Source organism: Cricetulus griseus, chromosome 8 (assembly GCF_003668045.3).
Source record: "Cricetulus griseus strain 17A/GY chromosome 8, alternate assembly CriGri-PICRH-1.0, whole genome shotgun sequence".
In the NCBI taxonomy this organism is placed as follows: Eukaryota; Metazoa; Chordata; class Mammalia; order Rodentia; family Cricetidae; genus Cricetulus; species Cricetulus griseus.
The window spans coordinates 4,164,201-4,179,256 of record NC_048601.1 but is presented as its reverse complement, the minus strand read 5'-3'; positions in this window follow the sequence as shown (position 1 = coordinate 4,179,256).

The following is a 15,056-nucleotide window of genomic DNA, read 5'->3' as shown; positions in this document are numbered from 1 at the left end:
GGCTGAAGGGGCTTTTGTCATCATGTCGAGCTGTTACTCTGCAGACACCCGTGGTCTAACCACAGAGGTGTGCTGCCTAGTTTTACTTCAACTTGACACAAGCTACGTTCATCTGAGAGGATTCAATCTCAACTGAGAAAATGCCTCCATAAGATGGGGCTCTAAGCAAGTCTGAGGGAATTTTATTAATTAGTGATTGATGGGGGGAGGGTCTGGCCCATGGAGAGTGGTATCATTCCCTGGGCTGATGGTCCTAGGTTCTATAAGAAAGCAGGCTTGCACTTTGGGCCATACCAGCGTGTACAGCCAGGGCTTGCTTTGTTTGGTACAGTATTAAATATTTTGAATTCTACTTCGGACTGTAACTATTGTTTCAAATTTATACCTACCATAATATTTTGAAATCAAGGGCATGTACTTTGTGTATCTTCATGGCTCTAGGGCCCAGAAAAATATCTGCAAATACATGTACCCTTATTTGCTAAAATGGACATAAAGATTACACACACACACACACACACACACACACACATATATATATATATACATACATACATATATTCATTTGGTTTTTCGAGACAGGGCTTCTCTATGTAATCCTGGCTGTCCTGGAACTTGCTCCATAGATCAGGCTGTCCTTGAACTCACAGAGATCTGCCTGTCTTGCTTCCTGAGTGCTGGTATTAAAAATGATTACTTTCTTAATTGAAATATTTACTTTATGAAACTGGCCTGGTGTATGCCAAAATCATTATTTGATGAACGAAGTTGTACCACAGATTTGGTAACTATACTGGCGACCTAGGAAGGTGATTCGAGTCACCTCATGAATTTGTTTGAAGTTGGGTGGGGAGACTGGAGACTTGGGTATCAGACACACCTGTAATTAAATGGCAAGCCCTCAAACTTGAGGCTCTGAGAAGCCGCTGCCCTCTCTGAGATCTTTCTTTCTCTCCAGAGGGGGAAATGGAGGTTGAGATTTCAGAGTGATGTGACTGTGTATTCAGGTGTTTAGAGAGAGCGTACCGTCTCCCTCAACACCAGCTGCCGCCTACTGGAAGCTATCTTAAGCTGACAGTTGACCCTTCCCATGAGAAAGTCCGTGGAAAGGCAGATAGGAGCTCCTGCCTTGCAACTTGGTGGAAAATCCACCATGAAGTCACTGCAAAGGACTCTGTGCCTGTTAGGGTGAGCTGACCCTGAGCTGCAGACACCCCCTGTGCCCAGCAGAGCTTCACACACGAACACAGGAACTCCCATGTTGCTCTAACCCGTCTCCTTTTAAAATGCCTGGAACCCTCCCTCACCTGAGGCCGATGATCTACAAAGAGCAAACAGAAAACAAATGCTGTACATCAGGCAATGACCTCACAGCTCTTCCTCTGACTTCATGAACTGGTTAGGAATAGCAAAGCAGGTTTCTGGACACACCAAGACCCCTAAATTGTAAAAATTACTAAGCCTGAAATAAATGTTCTAAGTTCTAAATATATTATTCTGCTGTATAAAAATGTAGCTTCAAGTTCAAACTCAGAATACTATTTCAGTAGGAATAAGCTGAATTATAGGGGATTAATTGTAGGTTAAAACAAGAATTTAGTTTTTAATTTGTGTGTGTGTGTGTGTGTACACAGAAATGTGCACAGTGAGTGTGTGTGCCTGGGGTGTACAGATGCATTGGAACTGTTGGAGCTTGAGTGACAGACAGTTGTGAACCATCTGAGGCATGTCCCGGGAATTGAACTTGGGAATACTGCAAGAGCAGTAATCACTCTCAACAGCCAAGCAATCTCTCTAGCCCTGGAATGCCAACTTTAAATGCACATTCATCTAATACGTTAATTAAATGGTATAACAAATATTTTTTAAACCTTTAGTTCCTATGGGGACACAAATTTTTTTTTTATTTTTTCCTTCTTAATTTTCTTGCTTCACTATCACTTAAGTCCTGTCTTATTGTTGAATATACTATGGAATCATCATCTTTTTCATTCCCATTGATTAAATGCAGTATTGTGTCCTTACTAACTCACACCTGGGTTGGCACTTTGGCCCCTGCTGGCAGAGAGAACGTCACACTGAGGTTTCAGGTAGTTCTAGTGAAGAGGATGGCAATGCTGGGCCGTGGGGAGGGGCAGTGACAGCTGATAGATGAGTGGGAGCTGACTCCAGGCCTTATCGGTCCACAGGAGACCTCACCTTCACTCTAAAGTGAGGAAGATAAGCAGGGGTGTGTCTGGACGTGTCTGAGGAGTGACAGACTCAGCCTTCTGCTTAAGAGGACCATGTGTGCTTTGTATTGAAAACAGCCTGAATGAGCAAGGAGCAGCGAGACACAGGGGAGGAGACTTTTGCCACTGTAGAGATGGAGCCACCTGGTAGCAAAGAAGGTGACGAGATGGGTTGGGCTCTAGATGGACTCTAAAAGGAAGGCTGCAGAATTTGTCGGTAGACTGAAGTGGACTTCGAGAGAAAGAGATGCAATGACCACACACACACACACACACACACACACACACACACACACACACACACAGCCTTAGCATCACATATTCAGCGCCACTCAACCATGCAAACTGTACGCACCCATCTTGGATTTTTGGTAAGCAAAAGTATGATATTTTGACTTTTGAGAAGCTACTTCTAATTTATAGATTGCATGTACTTGGGAGTATTTGGTAAACTTAATCTGGTTTTCAACATTTGATAGCAGCTGCGATTGAAAACTCCAGGTCCCACACCCTGCAAATTCGCCCAAGTATAATGCTTTGGCAATGAATACAGCCATTTACACTTTGAAATGTGGTGGGTACATCATCTGCCAAGACTGTAGCATTTCAAACCACACCCAGCAGGGCTGGGGATCACTTAGGGATTTCAGGAACAGTAACTGTAGCTTCAAAGTTAAACCCAGCATCATTATTTATGTTTCTATTTGGACACCTGGAACATGTATATTTCTACCATAGCCTGGGATCTAACACTTATTCAACAAGGAGTATTTTCCTTGGCTGAAAACTGAAAATTTTGTGTTAGCTATTGACTCTAAAATATTACGCCCATATCAGATTCCTAAACTTTTTTTTTTTTTAACCCAAAGAAATACTGGCCTGAACCCTTTCCAAGGGAAATGGACGGTGTCTGCTGAAGGCACTGTTGGTTCTCAGTTAAGCTGCTGGGTTTTAAAGAGCTACTAGTTGGCAGAGACCATGGGACATAGGATGACTTGACCCAAAACACACACTCTGCCAGTTGTCCCTGGACACGACGATTGTGTAAGGCATTTGGCATCTTGGAGTCAAATGGTCTTCCCAAAAGACCAGCCCTCAGCAGACTGCCTGCCTGCTGTGAGACGTGTTGGCAGGCTCTAAAGCTGGCAGCACCCTTGGTCCTGCTCTGGCTTGTAGAGGACCCCAGCCTCAGCCCGTGACCTTCAACTGCATCCAGATGCAGGAGATGAGCCATTCCTTCCACCAAATTAAGCCTTCTAACATAATTGTGAAATGCAGTTGGCAAAGCTCACTCCACAGTAGTAAAGTACTTTGTAAATTTGCCAAAGTTTAATACCACCAGACCACACTAAACTAGATTTCCAGCAGACAAGGGGAAGAGCTGTGGAGCAATTAGATAGATTGTGTTTACTTGAGCTTGAAGATCCTGCCTGGATTACATTTCTCCCATTGGCAAGGGATGCCAGCCTGGGAAGCACAGGTCGATTGGTGCAAGCGAGGGGTCTGCCGAATGATCCCGGCTGGACTCCGGGTCAGCCATCTCAGCACTCTTGGTTCACACAGGGAGAGACAGAGTCCCAGAGGGGGAGCTCAGTGGCCACTGCCACTTGGGTATTAGAATCACACTTTCTGTCTGTATATAAAATTGAAATATTTGGAAGAAGCCCCAGTGAATGAACAGTTTCTAAGTTTTTGCTTATTTATTTACACCTATGGTGTGTATGCACACGTCTGCACCAGCATGTGGAGAAGGGAAGTATAGGACATGTGGCAGTTCCTGGGGATCTTGTTAAAAAGTCACCCAGTGAGTGCGCTCCATCTCCTTTAACTTCTCTCGTCTTAGTCTCGCTGCCCAGCGTGTGGATTTACCACTCTAGACTTCCGCTGGGACAACACATGAGGACAATGACTCAGGAAGCTGAGCTGGTGACATCATGGAGCCTCAGAGGCTCTGATGAACTGGGTATTTGAATTCACTCGGAAGCACCGTTATTTTGGGTCACCATTACTAAGTCAATCCTAATAGTTAATATACACCTCTGGGCTGGAGAGACGGTTGGTGGTGAAAAACACTTTCTGCTCCAGGGAGGGTCTGAGTTCGGTGCCCAGCTACCCACATGGCAGCTCACACCCTCCTGTAACCAGCTCCAGGGAGTTGACATTCTCTTACGGCCTTCTCCGCACGTGCATACTTGCGCACACAGACAATCCTCCTATACACATAAATAAATGATCTTAAATAATATAGATCTGACAATCTGAACATCACTCTGTTTTGAAGGCTTGATGTCTAAAACCCAGCTTTGGTGATGTCCCCACTGTTTATGGCTCCGCACTGCTCACCCGCCACAGTGAAATGCCCCTGTCAAGTGCAAGCATCATTCCGTCTGGCATTGTGCATGCCTCCTCCTCCTTTGACATCTGTCCTCAACACCTTGACCTCTAACCTCTCTGTGTGACTTGACCTTGTCCCTGCTCTAACAATTGCCCTTGCCCTCTATGTCAGTGTCTGGGGAGGCTCTCAGAAGTCATCACACTAATTTAAACAGAACACAGACTGGGGAGAAAGAGCCAGAGAACAAGAAAACTGGGTGAATACCAGTAAGGATTTAAAAAAAAAATCGACTTGCCTTGGGGTTGAAGCGAGAGCTCAGTGGGTTTGCAGAGGACCTGGATTCAGTTCCCAGCTCCCACACGGTGACCACAACAGCCTGTAATTCCAATTCCTGGGGATCTGACTCCCCCCGTGAGTAAAACAACTTTGTTTCTAATTTAAATTAAAAAAAAAATCTGGGAAAAAAGAATACATTCAACAACCAAAAGAGAAATATGGCACCACCAGAACCCAGTGATCCTACAACAGCAAAACCTGAATATTTCAATGCAGCTGAAACACAAGAAAACAAACTTAAAAATTACTTTATGAAGATGATAGACGCTCTTAAAGAGGAAATGAAACATTCCCTTAAAGAAGGTGAAGAAAGGACAAACAAAAAATTGGAAGAAATCAACAAATCCTTTGAAGAAAACAAAGAAAGTCAAGAAAAAACAAACAGGTGAAGGAAATGGTTCAAGACTTAAAAACTGAAATAGAAGCAATAAAGAAAACACAAACCAAGGGAATTCTGGAAAAGGGAAAATCTGGGGAATTGAACAGGAAATATAGATGCAACCATCATAACAAAATACAAGAGACGGAAGAAAGAATCAGGCAATGAAGATATGATGGAGAAACAAATTCATCAATCAAAGAAAACGTTAAATCCAACAAATTCCTAACACAAAGCATCCAGGAAATCTGGGACACCATGACAAGACCAGACCTAAGAATAATAGGGACAGAAGATGGAGAAGAATTCAAGCTCAAAGCATGGAAAACATATTCAACAAAATCATAGAAGAAAACTTTCCCAACCTAAAGAAGGGCATACCTATGGAAGCACAAGAAGCTTACAGAACATCAAGTAGGCTGAACCAAAAAAAAAAAAAGACCCCTTGCCACATAATAATCAAAACACCAACCATACAGAATAAAGAATTGTAAGAGCTCCAAAGGAAAAGGCCAAGCACCATATAAAGGCAAACCTATCAGAACTACACTTGACTGGAAACTCTGAAAGCCAGAAAGTCCAAGACAGACATTTTACAGATACTAAACGTCCATGGATGCCATCCCAGACTACTTTAACCAATAAAACTTTCAATCACCATAAAAGGAGACAAGAAGATATTTCATGACAAAACCAGATTTAAACAATACCTATATGCAAATCCAGCCCTACAGCAAATATTAGAAGGAAAACTTCAACCCACAGAACTCAGTTACATCATGAAAACACAGGCAATAGATAATCTCAAAACAACAAAACCCAAAGAAGGGAAATACACTGCCATCACCACTACCAAAACCAAAAAATAACAAGAATTAACAATCACTGGCGAATAACATCTCTTAATATCAATGAACTCAATTCACCAATAAAAAGATACAAAATGAATACAAAAACAGGACCCATCCTTCTGCTGCATACAAGAAACACACCTCAACTACAAAGACAGACATTACTTCAGAGTAAAGGCTTGGGAAAAGATTTTCCAATCGAATGGACCTAAGAAGCAAGCAGGTGTAGCCATTGTAAAATCTAACAATGTAGACTTCAAACTAAAATTAATCAAAATACATAGAGAAGGACATTTCATCAAAGGAAAAAATCTATCAAGATGAAGTCTGAATTCCTAACATCTATGCCCCAAATACAAGGGCACCCGCATTTGTAAAAGAAATATCACTAAAGCATAAATCATATATCAAACCCCATACATTAATAGTGGGAGACTTTAACACCCCAGTCTCACCAGTGGACAGGTCTGCCAGACAGAAACGTTACAGAGAAGCAAGGGACTTCCTAGAATTCAATGAAAATGATTGCCCAATGTGCCCAGACTAATGGGACACAATGAAAGCAGTGCTAAGACGAAAGTTCACAGCACTAAGTGTCTACGTAAAGAATATGGAGAAATCTCACACAGGTGATTCAACAGCACACTAGTGAACTAACAGAACAACAGAAAGCTCTAGAACAAAAAGAAGCAACCTCACCCAGGAGGAGTAGATGGCAGGAAATAATCCAACTCAGGGCTGAAATAGGTGAAACTTAAACAAAGAGAACAATACAAAGAATCAATGAAACAAAGAGTTCTTTGAGAAAATCAACTAGATAGACAAACCCTTATCCAAGCCAACCAAAAGGCAGAGAGAGAATATTCAAGTTAACAAATCCAGAAATGAAAAGTAGAACATAACAACCGTCACTGAGGAAATCCAGACAATCATTAGGTCATACTTCAAAAACCTGTCCTCCATAAAATTGGAAAATCTAAAAGAAATGGACAACTTTCTTGATACGAAAATTAAATCAAGATCAGATAAACAATTTAAACAGGCCTATAACTCCTAAGGAAATAAAAACAGTCATTAATAATCTCCCAACAACAACAACAACAACAACAAAAACCCAGGCCAGATGGCTTTCAGTGCAGAATTCTATCAGAATTTCAAAAAAGAGTTAATACCAATACTCTTCAAATTGTTCTGTTCAATAGAAATAAAAGGAATACGCCAAATTCTTTTTATGAGGCCACAGTTACCCCAATACCCAAACCAAACAAAGATGGAACAAAGAAAGAGAATTACAGACTAACCTCCCTCATGAACATCAATGCAAAAATATTCAATAAAATACTGGCAAATTGAATCCAAGAATACATCAAAAAATCATCCACCATGATCAAGTAGGCTTCATCCAGAGATGCAAGGATGGTTCAACATATGGAAATCTGTCAATGTAATCCACCATATAAACAAACTGAAAGAAAACAACCCACATGAGCATGACTGGATGCTGAAAAAGCCTTTGACAAAAATCTAACACCTCTTCATGATGGAAGTCTTAGGGAGATCAAGGATGCAAGGAACACACCTAAACATAGTAAACGCCATATACAGCAAGCTGACAGCCAACATCAAATTAAATAGAGAGAAACTCAAAGCAATTCCTCTAAATCAGGAACAAGGCTGTCCATTCTCTCCTTATATATTCCATACAGTAATTGAGGTTTAGCTAGAGCAGTAAGATCACAAAAGGAGATCAAGAGGATACGAATTGGAACCGAAGAAGTCAAACATTCATTTGCAGGTGAAATGATAGTATAAGTGATCCCAAAAATTCTACTAGAGAACTCCTATAGCAGAAAACAAACAAACAAACAAACAAAAAAAACAATGTCACCATGAAATTTTCAGGCAAATGGATGGAACTAGAAAAAGTCATCCGGAGTGAAGTAACCCAGACCCAGAAAGACAAACACGGTATGTACTCACTTATCAGTGGGTATTAGATGTAAAGCAAAGGATAACCAGGCTACAATTCTCAGTCCCAGAGAAGCTAGGCACCAAGGAGGATCCTCAGAGGGACTCATGGGTCTCCCTGGGAAGAGGACATAGATGAGACCTCCCGGGTAAACTGGGGGTGGGGGGAGTAGAAGGGAGGGGATGGGGGGTGGGAATGTGAGGATCAGGAAGGTCCAGCTGAGGGTGGGAGGGAGAACAATGAACCAGGTACCTTGATAGAGGGGCCCTTATGGGGCTAGGGAGAAACCTGGTGCCAGGGAAACTCCCAGGAACCCACAAGGATGACCTGGCTAAGACTCCTAGCAATAGTGGGGAAGGTGTCTGAACTGGCCTTCCTCGGCAATGAGATTGGGGACTCTAATTGAAATCATAGAGCCTTCATTCAGTACCTGATGGAAGTAGACACAGAAATCACCCCCAAGCACTGGGAGGAACTCCTGGAGTCTACCTGTAGAGAGAGAGAGGAGAGATTCTATGAGCAAGGGGGCTGAGAGGTAAAGATCGTGACCAGGAAACCCAGAGGCAGCTGACCTGGCTTGTGGGAGCTCATGGTCTAGACAGACAGCTATGGAGCTGCACGGGATCCAGACAGACATCTAGGGAGCTGCGCGGGACCCAGACAGACAGCTAGGGAGCTGCACGGGACCCAGACAGACAGCTAGGGAGCTGCACGGGACCCAGGCTCTCTGCATCTGGGTGACAGTTGTGCAGCTTGGTGTTTTGTGGGGCCCCAAACAGTGGAGCCAGGACCTGTCCCCAATGCAGGAGCTGTCCCCAGTGCAGGAGCTGTCCCCAATGCAGGAGCTGTCCCCAGTGCAGGAGCTGTCCCCAATGCAGGAGCTGTCCCCAGTGCAGGAGCTGTCCCCAGTGCAGGAGCTGTCCCCAGTGCAGGAGCTGTCCCCAGTGCAGGAGCTGTCCCCAGTGCAGGAGCTGTCCCCAGTGCAGGAGCTGTCCCCAGTGCAGGAGCTGTCCCCAGTGCAGGAGCTGTCCCCAGTGCAGGAGCTGTCCCCAGTGCAGGAGCTGTCCCCAGTGCAGGAGCTGTCCCCAGTGCAGGAGCTGTCCCCAGTGCAGGAGCTGTCCCCAATGCAGGAGCTGTCCCCAGTGCAGGAGCTGTCCCCAGTGCAGGAGCTGTCCCCAGTGCAGGAGCTGTCCCCAGTGCAGGAGCTGTCCCCAGTGCAGGAGCTGTCCCCAGTGCAGGAGCTGTCCCCAGTGCAGGAGCTGTCCCCAGTGCAGGAGCTGTCCCCAGTGCAGGAGCTGTCCCCAATGCAGGAGCTGTCCCCAGTGCAGGAGCTGTCCCCAGTGCAGGAGCTGTCCCCAGTGCAGGAGCTGTCCCCAGTGCAGGAGCTGTCCCCAGTGCAGGAGCTGTCCCCAGTGCAGGACCTGTCCCCAATGCAGGAGCTGTCCCCAGTGCAGGACCTGTCCCCAGTGCAGGACCTGTCCCCAGTGCAGGAGCTGTCCCCAGTGCAGGAGCTGTCCCCAATGCAGGACCTGTCCCCAGTGCAGGACCTGTCCCCAATGCAGGAGCTGTCTCCAGTGCAGGAGCTGTCCCCAATGCAGGAGCTGTCCCCAGTGCAGGAGCTGTCCCCAGTGCAGGAGCTGTCCCCAGTGCAGGAGCTGTCCCCAATGCAGGAGCTGTCCCCAGTGCAGGAGCTGTCCCCAGTGCAGGACCTGTCCCCAGTGCAGGAGCTGTCCCCAGTGCAGGAGCTGTCCCCAATGCAGGACCTGTCCCCAGTGCAGGACCTGTCCCCAATGCAGGAGCTGTCTCCAATGCAGGAGCTGTCCCCAGTGCAGGACCTGTCCCCAGTGCAGGAGCTGTCCCCAATGCAGGACCTGTCCCCAGTGCAGGAGCTGTCCCCAGTGCAGGATCTGTCCCCAATGCAGGACCTGTCCCCAGTGCAGGACCTGTCCCCAATGCAGGAGCTGTCTCCAATGCAGGAGCTGTCCCCAATGCAGGACCTGTCCCCAATGCAGGAGCTGTCTCCAATGCAGGAGCTGTCCCCAATGCAGGAGCTGTCCCCAGTGCAGGAGCTGTCCCCAATGCAGGAGCTGTCCCCAGTGCAGGAGCTGTCCCCAATGCAGGACCTGTCCCCAGTGCAGGAGCTGTCCCCAGTGCAGGAGCTGTCCCCAATGCAGGACCTGTCCCCAGTGCAGGACCTGTCCCCAATGCAGGAGCTGTCTCCAATGCAGGAGCTGTCCCCAATGCAGGACCTGTCCCCAGTGCAGGAGCTGTCCCCAGTGCAGGAGCTGTCCCCAATGCAGGACCTGTCCCCAATGCAGGAGCTGTCTCCAATGCAGGAGCTGTCCCCAATGCAAGGAGCTGTCCCCAGTGCAGGAGCTGTCCCCAGTGCAGGAGCTGTCTCCAATGCAGGAGCTGTCCCCAGTGCAGGAGCTGGCTCTTTGGAACCTACTCCCTGTGGTGGGTGCCTTGTGCAGCCCCGATGCAGGGAGAGGAGCTTGGTCCTACCTCAGCTTGATATGCCATGCTTTGTTGATTCCCAGGGGAAGCCTGACCCCATCTAAATAGAGGAGGAGGGGGCAGGGAAACTGTGGGTGGTATGTAAAATACATTTTTAAACATGATGAATAAATAAAATGGAAGACACGCCAGTAAGATGCCCTGTTTCAAAAGACAAAAATGAAACCCCACACACAAGGTGGACAGGGCCTGAGCAATGACGGCTGAGGTTGTCCTCTGGCCTCCACATGGACCCCCCACACACACCCCTTCACACATACACACACACACACACCTTCACAACACACTTTTACACACACACCTTCACACACACACACACACACACCTTCACACACACATACACACACACCTTCAGACACACACACACACACACCTTCACACACACATACACACACACCTTCACAACACACTTTTACACACACACCTTCACACACACATACACACACACCTTCACACACACATACACACACACCTTCACAACACACTTTTACACACACCCCTTCACACACACACACACACACACCCCTTCACAACAAACTTTTACACACACACCTTCACACACACACACACACACCTTCACACACACATACACACACACCTTCACAACACACTTTTACACACACCCCTTCACACACACACACACACCTTCACAACACACTTTTACACACACCCCTTCACACACACACACACACACATCCTCACACACACACACACCCTCACACACCCCTTCACACACACACACACACACACACACACACACACACACACACACACACACACACACCCCAAAGCTGAATCTGCAGTAGCCAATACCTGCATACCATAATAAATATGGCGGCTCAGCACATTTGTGGATATTAAATCCCAGAGACGATTCCATTCTCCCATAACGCAAAATGAATGCCTTTTATACCAAGATACCAGCTCATGAGAAAAGAAATTCAATACTTAATTTTTGGTTTTCTTGTTTCACTTTTGCTAAAAACCAGTTGACTCTTTTATAATGGCCCTTCAGCTCTTAACACCTACTTTATATTTTAGATAATAAAATGTCAGATTTGACTCCACCCATCTTCCTCTGTATCTAGAAATTTACCTTATTTGTTAGGTTAATAAAATCAGCATTATTCTGGAACATACTGAGTTTAATGTCAGTCTGCTTAGTTCTGTCAAAAGACTGACACCTCACAGTCATCAGTCTCATCACTGAGCAGCAAGGGGCTGCTCCTCAGTTGCTCACCTTTGCCTCTCAGGGTTGCATCCAACTCAAGAGGACCCATTCTTCCTGCAAGCTGTTCTCATTTGAGGCCATACTAGCCATCCCTTCTCTTAGAGAAGGACACAGGGACCATGCTGATTTGGTTAATTCCCCAGGTGCTGACACAGTGGGGACTCTGTGAACTGCCTCTGCCAACTGCACATCATCACTCTCTCAGATGGAGTGTTCGTGCTTTCTCTTTTCTTTTTGTAAGATTTACTTCATTTTTAGGTGTGTGTGTGTGTGTGTGTGTGTGTGTGTGTGTGTGTGTGTGTGTGTAGACCAGAGCAGGGCATTTGATCCCTTGAAGCGGATGTGTCAGGTGGTTGTGAGCTGCCCCAATGTGGGTGCTACTCTTCGTCTTTGAGCCATCTCTCCAGCCCTCTCCTTGCTTTTCCTAAAAGGCTTTTAATTGCTGATAGTTGAATGTCTATTCTTTAAGGCTTGGTCACACTGCATGGTAGACTCCAGACATTTGGATACTTTCCGAGGCCACAGTCATGTTTTTCAACTTGGAATCTGGCTTTATTCCTATGGACTGGAATCGCTCATGAGCAGAAGAGAGGGGAATCAGCGGGAAACAGAAACCCAAACCTCAGGCTTATTCTTCAGGCTGATGGGTTCTGTTGTTCTTTTTAATCCACAGCTATTGACAACCTTTCTCTGAATCTGACAACACACGCATCCATCTTCTCATGATGAGAAACATCTGGGCTCTTGGCAGCACTTTACCCCACAGAGCTCCGCACCAGAGGAACACAAAGAGCAGGGAGAAGGGGCTGACTGACGGACATGCGCTGGCTCTCCGTCTCTGACTCTCATGGAGACCATTTTCCTCACATCCTGCCAGAGCTCCTCGCTTTCCTTTGTGATTCTCTCAATTAGACAACCTTTAACTTTTGTGGAGAACTGATTTAATGTCACTTAATTTCATAAAAACAAAACAGATGTGTAATTCTTTTCAAGTTCAAATTTCTATAAGGAACACATGTTGGCTAGCTCACAAAGGAATGTTGCAAGTGTGCGTGAAAAATGAAGTTGTCTGCTTTTTTAAAATCAGATTTAAAAACTTCCTTGTGAAACAGGTCAGACATTGGTGTGCCTAATTCCTTGCACTCATGGCAGAGACACCATTTGCACACTAGTGATTAAATAACATCTAGAGCCAGATGAATAGACATGTTATATTTATGTATTTATATGTGTACGCGTGTCCACATGCATTCAGTGCACAAGCATGCATTATGTATGTGAAGGACGGGAGACAAACTCAGGTTCTTTACCACTGCCTACTGTTTGGTTGAGCCAGGGTCTCTCACTGACCTGAAGCTCACCAAGTAAACCTACTGGCTTGCCAGTGAGCCCCAGAGGTTCTCACAGACCTCAAGTTTGGCAGCCTGAAAGTCCAGCTCCCAAGCCACTACCCAGGGTAAACTCAGAGAAGACTTCTCATGAGCAAGGATTGAAAGATTTCAACATCACACACAATCTGAGGGTCATTCTCTTTAATTATTCCACAGCTCTGATTTCGTTGCTCTGTCTTTAATTCTCTTTAGTTTCAATTCTCTGTTCCAATTCTCCCTGCTTCTTTGTTCACTCAGCTTAAATCCATTTTTTATTTTTAAAGGAGGCTTGAGGCAATAAGAAAAAAAGTTACAAGAATTACATCTCATTGGTAATAGCCCATTACTTGGGTAAATGATAAGTAGCCATGCCATTTACCATGGCAATGAGAGGTTCCAAGGTCTCTGGTGAAAGACTGTGACCAGAGGCTGGAGGCACAGTGCCCAGTGAGACAAGCTGTGAGACATAGGTCTTTATCAGCCAGACTTTGAAAGCAATGAATTGCATGAACTTTTAGGTTGCTTTGTGTTAATAACCTTGTTTAGACACCTACAACTCTGACCTTGTAAGTTAAAATCTTTACAGATATGCACAATTTATTTACAGAAACTTTCAGTCTAGTTTGAACTTGCTCTGATGTAAAAATGAGCTAATTATGTGTAGTTTGAGTAAAAGGAATAGAACAGGCCTTCAAGTGTCTTACAGTCCTTGTGGGACAATAGATCTATTTATGAAACATATCCTGATATATATATATATATATATATATATATATATATAATATGTTGTGTGTGGTTGTGTGTGTGTGTGTGTGTGTGTGTGTGTGTGATATCAATTATATATTATATCAAAATTATACAGATTACTGAGAAGTCATCTTCCTGACCCTCCACCGGTCTATGTGCCCAGAAGATTGAGATGCAATCATGAGATCACATACACACATCCTGTAAGTTTACATACTATGATGCAGGTCTTGGAGCAACACCATAGCTACTTTTGCAGATGTGAAATTACAGACAGGAGCAACAGTTTCCAGAGTCGGTGGTCCCACAGGCTTTGCCCAGAGAATCACTCCTCTGGAGGGTTGACACCACAACACTATTTTTCACCTGCTGCAACTCCCAGGGCCTCTGACACTCATGCTCACCGACTAAGTGTGGCTGGCTTGCCAGTGGGTCCCAGGGGTCTGCCTATCTCTGCCTCTTCTCCTTGCCGGGATTACCAAAGTGTTCCATATACCTAGCTCTCCATGTAGGTTCTGGGGGCTCTATCTCAGTTCCTCATTCTTGTCAGGGAAGTACCACATTAACTATTTACCTGGGCCAGTGCATGTAATTTTGTTCTTTAGAGTAGAAAGACTATCCTGGCTAGTCTTGCGTCAGCTTGACACAAGCTAACGTCATTTGAGAGAAGGGAATCTAAGTTAGAAAATACCTCCATAAAACTAGGCTGTGGACAACTGTAGGGCATTTTCTTAATTAGTTAATGATGTGGGAGGGCCCAGCCCATTGTGGGTGGTTCTGTCCTTGGGCTGGTGGTCCTGGGTTCTGTAAGAAAGGAGGCTGAGCAAGCCAAGCGGTGCAAGCCAGTAAGCAGCACCCTCCATGGCCTCTGCATCAGCTCCTGCCTCCAGGTCCCTGCCCTGCCTGAGTCCCTTCCCTGATTTCCTTCAGTGATGAACAATGATATGTAACTATAAGGCAAATAAGCCCTTTCCTCCCTAGATTGCTTTGGTTGTGGTGTTTCATCACAGCAATGGAGACCCTGACTAGGACATGGGTCCAGTCATTTGTTACAGTGTCTGAGAAGAAGAGCACAGAATGGAGGCTGGGG